The sequence below is a fragment of the Herpailurus yagouaroundi genome, unplaced genomic scaffold (assembly GCF_014898765.1).
Source record: "Herpailurus yagouaroundi ecotype Mexico unplaced genomic scaffold, PumYag 190, whole genome shotgun sequence".
Lineage (NCBI taxonomy): Eukaryota > Metazoa > Chordata > Mammalia > Carnivora > Felidae > Herpailurus > Herpailurus yagouaroundi.
Window position 1 is genome coordinate 28,828,077 of NW_024412421.1, and position 10,922 is coordinate 28,838,998.

Below are 10,922 nucleotides of genomic sequence, written 5' to 3' on the forward strand. Positions count from 1 at the left end.
CATTTGAAACCCACAGCAAATTATGCAAATTTCCAAGGACCTGAGGTTCGGAGAGGTTAAGTACTTTGCCAACAAGTCGCCTTGTGGTGAGTGGTAGTGTGGGTTACAAACCAGCGGCTGTCTATGTCTGAGGCCCGTGTTTTTTCCACACAGAGGAGACCAGAGGAGAAGGGAAGACATAAAAGGCATTTTCCAATATTGAGAAGTTGTTCTGAGATTCACTCGTCCTTTCCATGCTGTCTTGGGCAAGGCAGGAAGTAGATTCACGAGACCTGGAAGGAGTTGAAATATGAGGGTTGGAGCAACAACTCAGAAATTCTGGTTAACTCAAGATAGCATTCCGGTTTACTGAAGGCCCACTCTGTATTACAGAAAAACAAAAACTTTATTCTTTGAGTGTCTCTGAGACCTAGCTTCTTCGAACCAGTCCCCTCCATTCGCATTTCTGGAAGTTTCCCTCGGTGCGGAATGGCGATAACTCACCCAGCCCCTGAGCTCTGCCTGTAATCTCTTCTTCTACTCCGATGTCGCTCTTCTTTGCCTTCTTCAGAAGCTATTATATGACCTCCAGATTTCTCTTTGACTCCCTGTATTACCATTAGAAGACATCTACACTGGGAAATCGCTCAGTTCCTGTTTTTGATTAATATTTTATCAGCCGCAAGAGGAAATGGTATTCTATAGCAACACTAATAAGTAATTGAGCAGATGAGATGCTCCTGCTAGCTTTGGTAAAAAGTACAGGCAAGGTTACAAGTCGAGAGCTCAGGATAATAAAGTCAGGTGTCTGAATCGAATATCTGATAGGGTTAAAATATAATGCTGGTACGAGCAGAAATCAAGCGCGAAATCCCTTTTTGAGCAGTGGCTTGCCGATCTGTATTTATTGACTATAGTAATAATAATGGTAAGAATTACTACCTTCATTTAAAGCCGCATATCTAAACCAAAGGGCCCAAACTGCTAATTTTGTAGTGTTTAATATATACCATTATGTATAAGTTCAAGGTGATTGAGTAGACAGCTACAGACTGGATACGGTAGCCCCCAGCAGATGCTGAGAATCCCACTCACCCCGCTGTATTCAGACGGTTCTAAGAGAGAGGAAGCAGCAGAGGCATCAGTAATAATACCATCCGGTAATTACTGAATCATAAATGTTTGGGGAGCTGAAGGTCACTGGCTTAGTAGCAACCCTAGTCTGTCCTTGTGCATTTTAAATGCTTGTATTCTATATCCGGGTGGTGGTATTTTAATTCCCACCGGACAGTCTGAATGGGGGGGGGGGAAGAGCTATTTTTACATAATATATTTTGTTCATCATGGGTGAAAAGACTTTTTTGTTTTTCATAACGTGATGGCCTTCAGTAAGTGGAAATGACTTTAGCACATCACAGCCCGTCTTCTTTATAGAAATACGTTACGTGTTCCTTCATACATGGTGTCCAGCATGGGGGCGTCTGATTTATGGGAACATGACCCTCGGGGGCATCAGGAAACAGCTGCATGCACATTCCCTGCAGGAGGCCAGGCTGTCATGAGAGGCCCAGAATACAGTCAGGAACGGGAGAGTGTGGGCAAGAAATTGCAGGTAAGAACACAGCACCTCTGTAAGAAATACCAGTGGGTTTTTTTTCTTTCCTTGAGCATTTTATTCACATTTGCTAGCATACTCAAGCACAATTCACTTAGGTCTGTATTTCTTGTGTTTCACACGGGAACTTTCATTAAATTGTGGCAATTCCAATTTGCGTGGTTATCAAGTCAACATCAAATAACGTGAACTGTGTTCTTAGCCTGTAAACCTCACTTTGTAAATCTCTGATGCACTTGAGTTGATTCCCTTCTTTGGGCTTCCTTCTCTTTATAAAGTTACCATTTTTATTGCTAAGGTACTGTTATTGTTGGTTTTTAAGGGAAACTGTCATAACCACACCTGCCGTGGGAACCAGACATTATGGACAGTGCAGCCGTGTATGATCTTTTTGTTGCTGTTCTTTAAAACTATTTTCCATCAGATGCTTCCTTCTCCATCTCTCTTCATTATAATCCAACTTAATTAGTAAAATTTAATTGATTCCGCATTTGTCACTTAGCTAATGAATTATTAGCATTTTAAGAAATAATATGTAACGTCTATTAACGGAGGTTAAAATACACAGGTTGCTTAATGTCTTCTGATAATATGCATTTTTTAATAGAAAGCCAAATAGAAAATATTTGGCTGCAAGAAATCGTTCTTGTGGTTCTTATTTTATAATCAGAATTGAGGCGCAAAATGCTTTGGAGCCTCCAGCACATTTTGTAGGGAGCATTGATGAAGAAAACCCCTTTTCTCTCTTTTTAAACAATCTTCTCTGCCCCTTGGACCCAAGAGGGAGCAAGGGCAGTGGTGTGGTGGAGAGAGACTTTTGCTGTCCGGAGCCTGGAGCCAGGGGCAGACCCTGCTTCATGTTTGAAGTTGTTACTCCTCCTCTTCTTCTCCCAGTTCGTCCCCAGCCAGTTCGATCCCAGTTGTGGTGTCTCTGACCCAGGGCGTCCACGGTTTGAGAGTCCCCCGAAGCTTTAGGAAGATCAGCATTGCTTTAAGAAAAAGGTCTGAGGGGGGAAAAAAAAAGTGTAATTCTTTTCCTTCCAGACGGAGATATAAAAATCATATAAGCATGATTTATCATTTGATTGGAACATTATATTTTATGGTCATAAAACACATGTATCATCTGATCTGCCCCTGACATCTAGTAGGCCATTCTGCCTCTTATAATTTTGATGAAAGAGCATCCACAGCAGTATGTTGGTGCATCCACGGCCCTGGTCATTAACGTGTTGTTCTGGAGCTAGCTGGAACAGAGGAGTGGGCTCAGAGCACCCAGAGGAGGGGCCCCATTCCATCAGTCCTGGAAGGGGGCGGGTGGAAGGAGAGAGAAGTAGGCATTGCTTCGGGCTCCTGCTGATCTGATGGCCTTGAAGGTGCTGGTGGTTCTGGATCCTTCCACTAGGAAGCATGGCGGCCCTGAGACATCTTTCCTGTGACCGTCATGAACAAGGATGCCGGTGCACGGGCTCTGATGCAAGTGGCTTGCCGAAGGTACACGTTGAAATGGCAAAGGTCCCAGCAAGACTGTATAATATGCAGACAGAGTGCAAAATGAAAATGTGAGGCTCCAGCAAGGGACAGAGAAGTTCATCTTTCCTCTCCTGGGCCCACCACCCCAATCTTGAGCGGACAGGTATCCCCCAAATGATTGCAACCTTCACTGTGGGACACACTTGGGACCTGGTTCAGGGTGCACACAAGTCTGTTTCTCCAGTCACCAGCCTGCTGCGCTAGGGTCCTGCCAGCCCAGGTTTGGGGAGGACTGCAGGCTTTCAGGACCTCCATCCTTTCCCACAGCCATGCCTAGGCCCCCGCCAGGAATGCAGGGCAACCGGGGGAGGCCGGTGTCCCTGCTGAGGAAACCTAGGTTGAAGGTGATAGTGGTCTCAAGGTGTACGGGCTGAGAGGGAAAGGCTGGCTTGGCCCAAGGTGCCAGTGGGCAGAGAGCAGGTGGCTGAGAATCCATCCTAGCTGGGCAGTGTTGGGGGCGGGGCAGATAGACACCCGAGCCGAGACGCTCAGGCCCCAGCACCTGCTCCTCTGTTCCGCCAGACTTCACTCCCAAAGCGCAAACTCAGACCTAAAGTTGTAAGAATTACAGCATAGTGAGTGCCGAGCTCTGAGCCCCAAGCACGGGGCCCTGCGTCACCGCACCGGCCCTGGGTCCCAGGAAAGCTCGCTCCCGCGCAGTACTAATGGGGAGCGTTTCCAGATCACGGCTTCCGGAGGCCCAATCACAAGCTTGTGAATTGAATGGAAAAGCTTTTGATGAAAACGGTAGTATGTGGTCTCTTATTATTTCAAAGTGAGTTTGAAGCAAATCCAAACGCGAGCCCCTCCTGCTCTTGGTGAGGTTCATGTGTAAACATTTGTCAAAACACATGGCGACTCTATGCTTTAAATGGATGCAGCTTATTATATGTAAATGATACTTCAACAAAGTTGATTTAAGAAGACAAAACAACGAAAAAAACCCAAAACCCTGCTCTGTAGGGATGAAAGACTGCAGGAACCGAGGACAGCATTGACTCAAGTTGGTGGCAGGAGTGTCTTTTCCATCTGGTTTGTATCCCCTTGGATTGAGCAGTTTTTACTGCATTTAACCGTGTGTGTGTCAGTCCCGCTGTGCACCTCCCAGCAGGCTGGGCCTTTACAAAGTATGTTATTACATTGAGTCTTTGTAATACCCAACGCGGTGGGGGGGGGGGGGTTACTCTTCAGTGCACTGGTCTTCAGTCGGGGTGGTTTTGCTTGCCACGGGACATTCGGCACTGTGTAGAGACATATGAGGTTGTCGCCTCTGGGGTTGGGGGGCGCTGTAGGGAAGGTGCCGCTGGGCGTCTAGAGGGTGGAGGCCAGGGATGCTGTTACACATCCTAAATGCACAGGAAGGCCCCCACCACAAAATGCCAGCGGCGCCCATGTCGAGAAACTCTGCTGTGTCCCATTGTGAAAGATTCAAGGTGGTTATGTCGTGGGACTAGGAACTGGGAGGGTTGGAGATGTTAACACAGCCCACTGCCATTTCCATCTCGTTTACTAGGCGTAATTAGCAAAGAATTAACAGCAGAAGATTGCTCTCACCAATGCCTACCTAGAAAGCCCTCTTATTCAAGGTGCTAATTAGAGTGTTTTGTTGCCAGTAAAAACAAGAGTCAGATTTCATGATTGATTCATGATCATTTTAAAATTAATGCTGCTATTATCATACAAAGTAGTGGTAAGTGGAGGTAAGAGAATTTTTGCTTTGGGATACTAAGTCAACATTACAGTAAACACACAGCAAACCCATTTATCTCGGGCTTAATGCTTTGTTGTTTCTTCTAAGCATTTCTTAGGTGCCTTTGGGCTTTTTAGCATTCTTTGGCAGTCGTAATTTATTAATTGATTTTTAAATTTGGCTTGCGAAAATGAACTTTAGTTAGGGGTTTGAGGAGAATGAAAAGGCCTGTGTGTGTCTCAACGGCTGAGTGTTCCCGTCCAGCGTTGGGGATCCGCAGAAGCCAGACAACCTGGGGACCAGGCGGTGTCTGAGGCTCCCAGCTTCCTCACATTGCGGACGAAGAGTCAGCCGCTTAGACAAGGTCTTTCCATCGTATAAATTTCACTGAAAATCAGTGATACTGAGTGGCTCTTCATCAAATGCATCTTAACAGCCTCCTCGAGGTGAGTGGGTCTGTTGAACTATTTGGCACAGGGGTTCTTAGGTTTGTTTTGTTTCTGTTTTGTTTCATGTTCGGTTTGCTTGTTTTGTTGTTCTGTTCCCTGGCAGGCAGGCAGTCTGAATAATACGACTTCTCAGAATGGTTTTAAGTGCATACTGTAACATACCTGGGAGTCTAAAGGCCACCAGCTATCCTGAAACACAGTTCTGTGCGCTGCCGAGGCACGTGTTGAAGCAAAACCAACACGCGATGCTAGTCGCAGCTTCAGAAATCTCTCTCTGTTAAGAGTTTTGTGGCTGTCTCCACGTGGAGATCTGAAATTCTTCCCCCTGTGAAATTCAGCCAGACAAGTTCTGCATCTAGCTGCTGATCCAGATAGCGATGATGATAATTTTTAATATCGTAGACTACTTATACTATTCTGTACTACTCAAAATGCTAAGCATTTTGCAGCACACTATCTCATTTAACCCCCCTACCGGTCCACAGGCAAGAAAACAGGCTCAGACACTCACCATCCAAGTTCCAAACCTGTGCACACTCTTAATCCCCTCCCAGTTAATCGTCTCACTGTCATTACTGTGGATGGCATTTCCATTTGGCATGATTCTTTGGAGTTTCATGTCTCATGAGTCTTGGTGTATGTTGGGTGGAGATACTTCCTGGGTTCTCACAATGCTGGTAGCCAGAAATTAAGCAAACTAAAACAAAGATCGCAATTTGGCCTCCCAGGCTAAATGTAAACTTGGACATTCAGCAATTCTGGGAATTTGCTTTGAGGGACAGCAAAAGCAAGGACAGAATCATCACTCACCAGGATGGATCATTTCATGAGTATTTTCTTCTTTGTTTTTCCTGAGGATGACACTGGAGGGAAGCCCTTTCCCAGACCTCCCTTCGGTCAGGATGGTTCCAGTGTTTAAATTCTGCAGCCTGTTTGTTGCAAATAATAAAAAATGTGATTATGGACATTACTATCTTATCTAAGACATCATTATCTCACTCCCCAAAACTAATGTGTGTTTTGCTCCCAATTCTTCTAATTTTTCCCAAATGGGTGAAGTTGGATAATCAGAAAACCTGCCAATTAAAGCAACTCTGTCAGTCTCTTATTGTCCAGACCTACTTGCTCTCATGAACTCTCCGGGCAAAATCAAGTAATGGATTTCAGTTTAGGTTGCACATGTAGGTGTTCCTTTGGACAAAATTACCAGCAGAATACACGTGAGTGTTCAGTCGCTGATTTCAAAGAGACATGGTCTAAGTCTGGATTTACTGTGATGCACATTTATGTTTTCAAAACACATTGTCCTTTCCTCAAATGAACAAAGCATGGCCGAAGTAATGCATTGATCTATCAGCCTCTCAGTCCCTAGGTCAACCACGGAAAGAATGTTTTGCAGACGTTTACCATGGGTAACGCTAGGCCAGACCTGTCTTAGTGGTCAGTCAAGGAATCCTGGAATTTTTTTTGTGACTCACCTATCCAGAGAGGCTTCCTGAGGTTATTTTGTTTGAGGAGAAAGTGTTGTGAAGTGTGAAATGCCCAGCACAGTACTATAAATTGTGGGTGTACACATTAAATACTTTAAAAAGATATGCTTGCAATGCAATCAAATTAATACATGCTAATCAGAAGAACACTTCAAAGTGCAAAGAGTATCAGTCAAAATGCTCATTGCCTTCCCACCCTGCACCTTTCAAAGAAAATGACCTTGAACTCTGGCACTGTCTGTTAAACTTGGATTTAAGTCGGAATCACAGTCCTGCAGAGGTGCTTGTTAGAAATGCAGATTTCCCTATTCCGGTCTGGATCTTTTGAGGCAAAATCTCCTGGACTTGGGACTTAGCTATCTACTTTTTCAGATCTCACCAGGTGGTTCTGTGGCCATGCTGAGATAAGACTTGGGAAGATGAGGGGCATTCCGTTTAGACACCTGCATGAAGAAATGGGTGGGCAATCGATACAAGTGCATATCCTGGCTTAGCCTGTTTAATTTTCTTAAGAGGATATTAATTGTCCCTCTGTTCATTTGGTTGCCAAATGCTCATGGGTTCTGCCCATATTTGGCAACAGAGAATATCCGCACTGGCAGTTGTTGCCAGGGGTTATAACTTCAGGTCCCTGCTCTGCCACATTGATCAAACGTTTGCTGTACTCACTGAGAATCCATCCATCCCATTTTATATTCTAAAATTTGTCTTCAAAACAGACAAGATCACCAGGACACAGGATACTTGAACCACATGGTTTGGACTCAAAACGGGTTGTCATTATCCATCTAGTCTATGTGGAAAATGAGCCAGGGAGAGGGACTGATGTAAAGCGTGCCTTTTCTCTGGCAGGCTGTTGGTTTCTTGGGGTCAGTGAGCACCAGTTTGTGGACTGTGGGTGAGGCAGTCCTGGACCGGGTGGCCCCAGTGGCAGGGAGCTCATTGCCTTGTGACCCAGCATTTGGCCCTTCCCCCTTTTTGAACATACAGAGGGCTCTGTCCTCATCCTGTACATTGGTATCTGGGATCCCAAATGAATCAGTAGCAAAGCGAATACGTTTTCTAAAAGATTTTCTAAGGTGAGCTTGAAGGTTTCTAGTGGGAGACTTCTAGTGAGGTAGGATCATGGGTCCTTCTGAACGGCAGATCTGTGGTTCTTCTGCTTGGAAGTTGCCCTTTGTCCACATTATCTCCCCCTCGTCCTTGGGTCTCAGCTTCAATGTTACTTCTTCCGAAAGCCTTCCTTGGTCTTGGAGAACGAAGTTCGATGCTGCTCCTGAACATTCCCTCAGAATTTTCTAGATCCCCATTGCTGTTAGCATGCTCGATCATCCTATTTGTCTATGTGTCTGTCTTCTCCAGGAGCCCCACTAAGGGCAAGTGTGCATCAATGTTGTTAATAGCTGGACTCCCCAGGTGTGGGTGTAAGGCCAGATACCAAATAGTAGCACTACAAATATTTGCCCAAATTAAAAGGTGAACACCAAGAGAGTTCTTAGAAAGAGGGATGTAAGCCAGCGTTCTAATTCAAGTCATACTGGGAAAATGGGTATGAGAATTGTTGAATCCCTGAGTTAGAAGGAATTTAGAATTAACCAGCTGGTTTTTATCTGCAGTGTGGACATCCTAGAGGTATTGGTGTGTGCCCTGGGGCAGGAAGCTTGCCTCTTCTGAGGCTGCTCCAGTATCAACAATGAAAACTCCTGTCTTCCTCAGGATTAAGTCAACCGGTCAGAACAAATAGGCTTGCACAGCACCTGGCGCAGTATAGGTGTTCAACAAACACTAGCTGTTCTTTGTCACTATAAATCCTGCTTGTGTTTTGAAATCCTGAGGTCTCCTTGACATAACCCGCGAAAAGCCCTCAAGAGGCTCATGGTGAAAGTCGATGATTGTATTTTCCCTGGAGACTCCATTTTGATTTAGATGTCCACAGCATCTAATCTCTACCAGTAAAAAAGGAAAATTTTGAAAATGAGAGTTTTGGCATGATTGGACCCAGGGGTGGAAGAGGACAAGGCCAATGGCCAAAAACACAAAAAAGCATCCCGGAATCTTAGAAGGGAGCACCAGTGGGGGGCTGATGGCCCTAGACGGGCGCCACTTGTCTCTACCCTTTGGTCTAAACAGTAGTTATCTCAAAAGCACTTATTTGGGAGAATGCCCTACAGTATTGCTTTATGTTGTGACTATAGATAGACACCCCCAAGTTCATGTCAACTACAGAAGTTGCAAAGCTAGCTTATGTCTCATTCTTTCTCTCTCTCCCTGTGTTGAGACAGCCCTCTATGGAGCTTGTCTGCACACCACGAGCACAGGCCGCAGACAGACAAGGTCTGTTCGGGGAGATAACATCACCCGTCACTTCTGCCTCTGCCGTCAGAGTCTGAGTGGTCGGTGATGGAGACCGAGGCTGGATTAGGTCCCCCCAGGCCCCCTTTCTGAGTCCGGAAGATGGATGGTATGGGGAATCACTCCCTACTTTCTCCATCTCCGTGTCCTAGAGCAGCCCCAGCGGAAGCTAATGGTAGGACTCCATTTCTCCAAAGAGGAGTCAGGACAGGAATGCGGTGTGCGGAGAGAGCCCTGCCCTCTCCCCGCCTTGAAACTGAGGGCGAGGAGACCTTATCGGCCCCGCGGGAGTGAGACTTCATCTGGGTCTGATGCCGCAGACGTTTGGATCACTTTTGAAGCGAAGGCCTACCTCGCTGGCGTCCTCATTCAGGTTGTTGTTCAGTAAGGGAGGTTGACGTGATCTCCTCTTCCCTGGAACCATGACGCATATGGGCTTCGCTCCGGCGTGCCTTCAGCGGTTCCGACACGCGACTTCCTTTGGCTGCTGTGGCAGAGACAGAACAAGATCGGACGTGGGCTGGAGGCAGCCCGCCTCTACTGCGTCCGGGAGGTGTGACCTCGAGCGAGGATTAGGCTTTCTAGGACTCCGTTTTCTCACTGGTAGGGTGGGGATGGTTGGTTGAGAGTCGGTCGTGAATTCCTGCTGGCAGAGTGCCTGACGCAGTGCCTGGTGAGTACTGAGCATCCGGTAGGTGTCCGCTCTCCACACCCTTGGTAACGGCAGCGGGAGCCCTGACGAAGTCACTCGGTGTTCGGAGCTAGCATCTGGGAAGCGCCTACCCCTCTGCCTTGCGTCCAGTGGGCCTTCGTCAAAGCTGGCTAGCGTCGCCGTTGTGAAGTTTGAAACACGCGCCACGTGATCTCGAGTGGGCCTTTGGGCGAGGTTCTCTCCCAGGGCGCATGCCTGCATCTGGAAACCTCATTGGGTGTTATTTGGCACCGTTCTCCCTTTTGTCCCACCTAAATTGAGCTTTTTACTGTAAGGGTCTTCTCCGTCGCGGGACTGTGTGTTCTCACCGACAGCGGATTTCAGGGTCCGAGGTCCTCACCCGAATGAGTTCACGATGGCTTCCCAGAACGAGGGTGATCGAGTCCCGTGGGGAAGCGGCCCCTGGTGGGCCCAGGTGGCCAGCTGGTCGGGGAGGTTGCAGCCTTTTGTCTTTTGACGAATCGGCCGCCCACGTGACCCTTGAATGCAGCTGTGCGTTCACGCCCTGCTTCAGGCTCGCTCGGATTCTTTTCCCTTCCTGCGACGTCCGGCTGCCAGTACACATCCCGGCGCACACAGAGGCCAAGGACAGTGCCTTTGGAGCCCGCTCCGCTAGTGCGACCTCACCCAGACCAGGCTTGTACCTGCCTAGCCTGCTAAGGCCTGGCTTCCCAGGCCTGTGACCGGGATGGGGAAGGGAGAGGAGGGGAGGCTGATGACATGATGAGGGAGAGGCTTACGTGTATTATTTTTTCTTAATTTCCCTGTCTCCGTAGTGTGGTCAGGGCGCTCAGTGTGACAACAGAAGCCTTTTGTTGAGCACTTGCTGTGTACTAACTGCAGGCTAGGGCTTTGAAATATCCGTGTCCATATCCTCCTTCCTTCCTTCCCTCCCTCCCTCCCTCCCTCCCTCTCTCCTTCCTTCCTTCCTTCCCTTCTTCCTTTCTTCTCTCCTTCCTCCCTTCCTTCCTTTCTCCCTTCCTTCTTTTCCTCTCTTCTTCCCTCCTTCCTTCCTTTCTCCCTTCCTTCCCTCCCTCCTTCCTTCCTTCCTTCCTTCCTTCCTTCCTTCCTTCCTTTATCCCTTCCTTTTCTTCCTTCCTTC

The 10,922-nt window shown here is 47.2% G+C and overlaps 1 protein-coding gene across 1 annotated transcript in view; it reads left to right on the forward strand.

The window, feature by feature from the left end:
- The window catches only part of WWOX (WW domain containing oxidoreductase), a 988,815-nt gene that overhangs the window by 379,660 nt on the left and 598,233 nt on the right, over positions 1-10,922 (forward strand). The gene's annotated exons all lie outside the window — the stretch shown is intronic.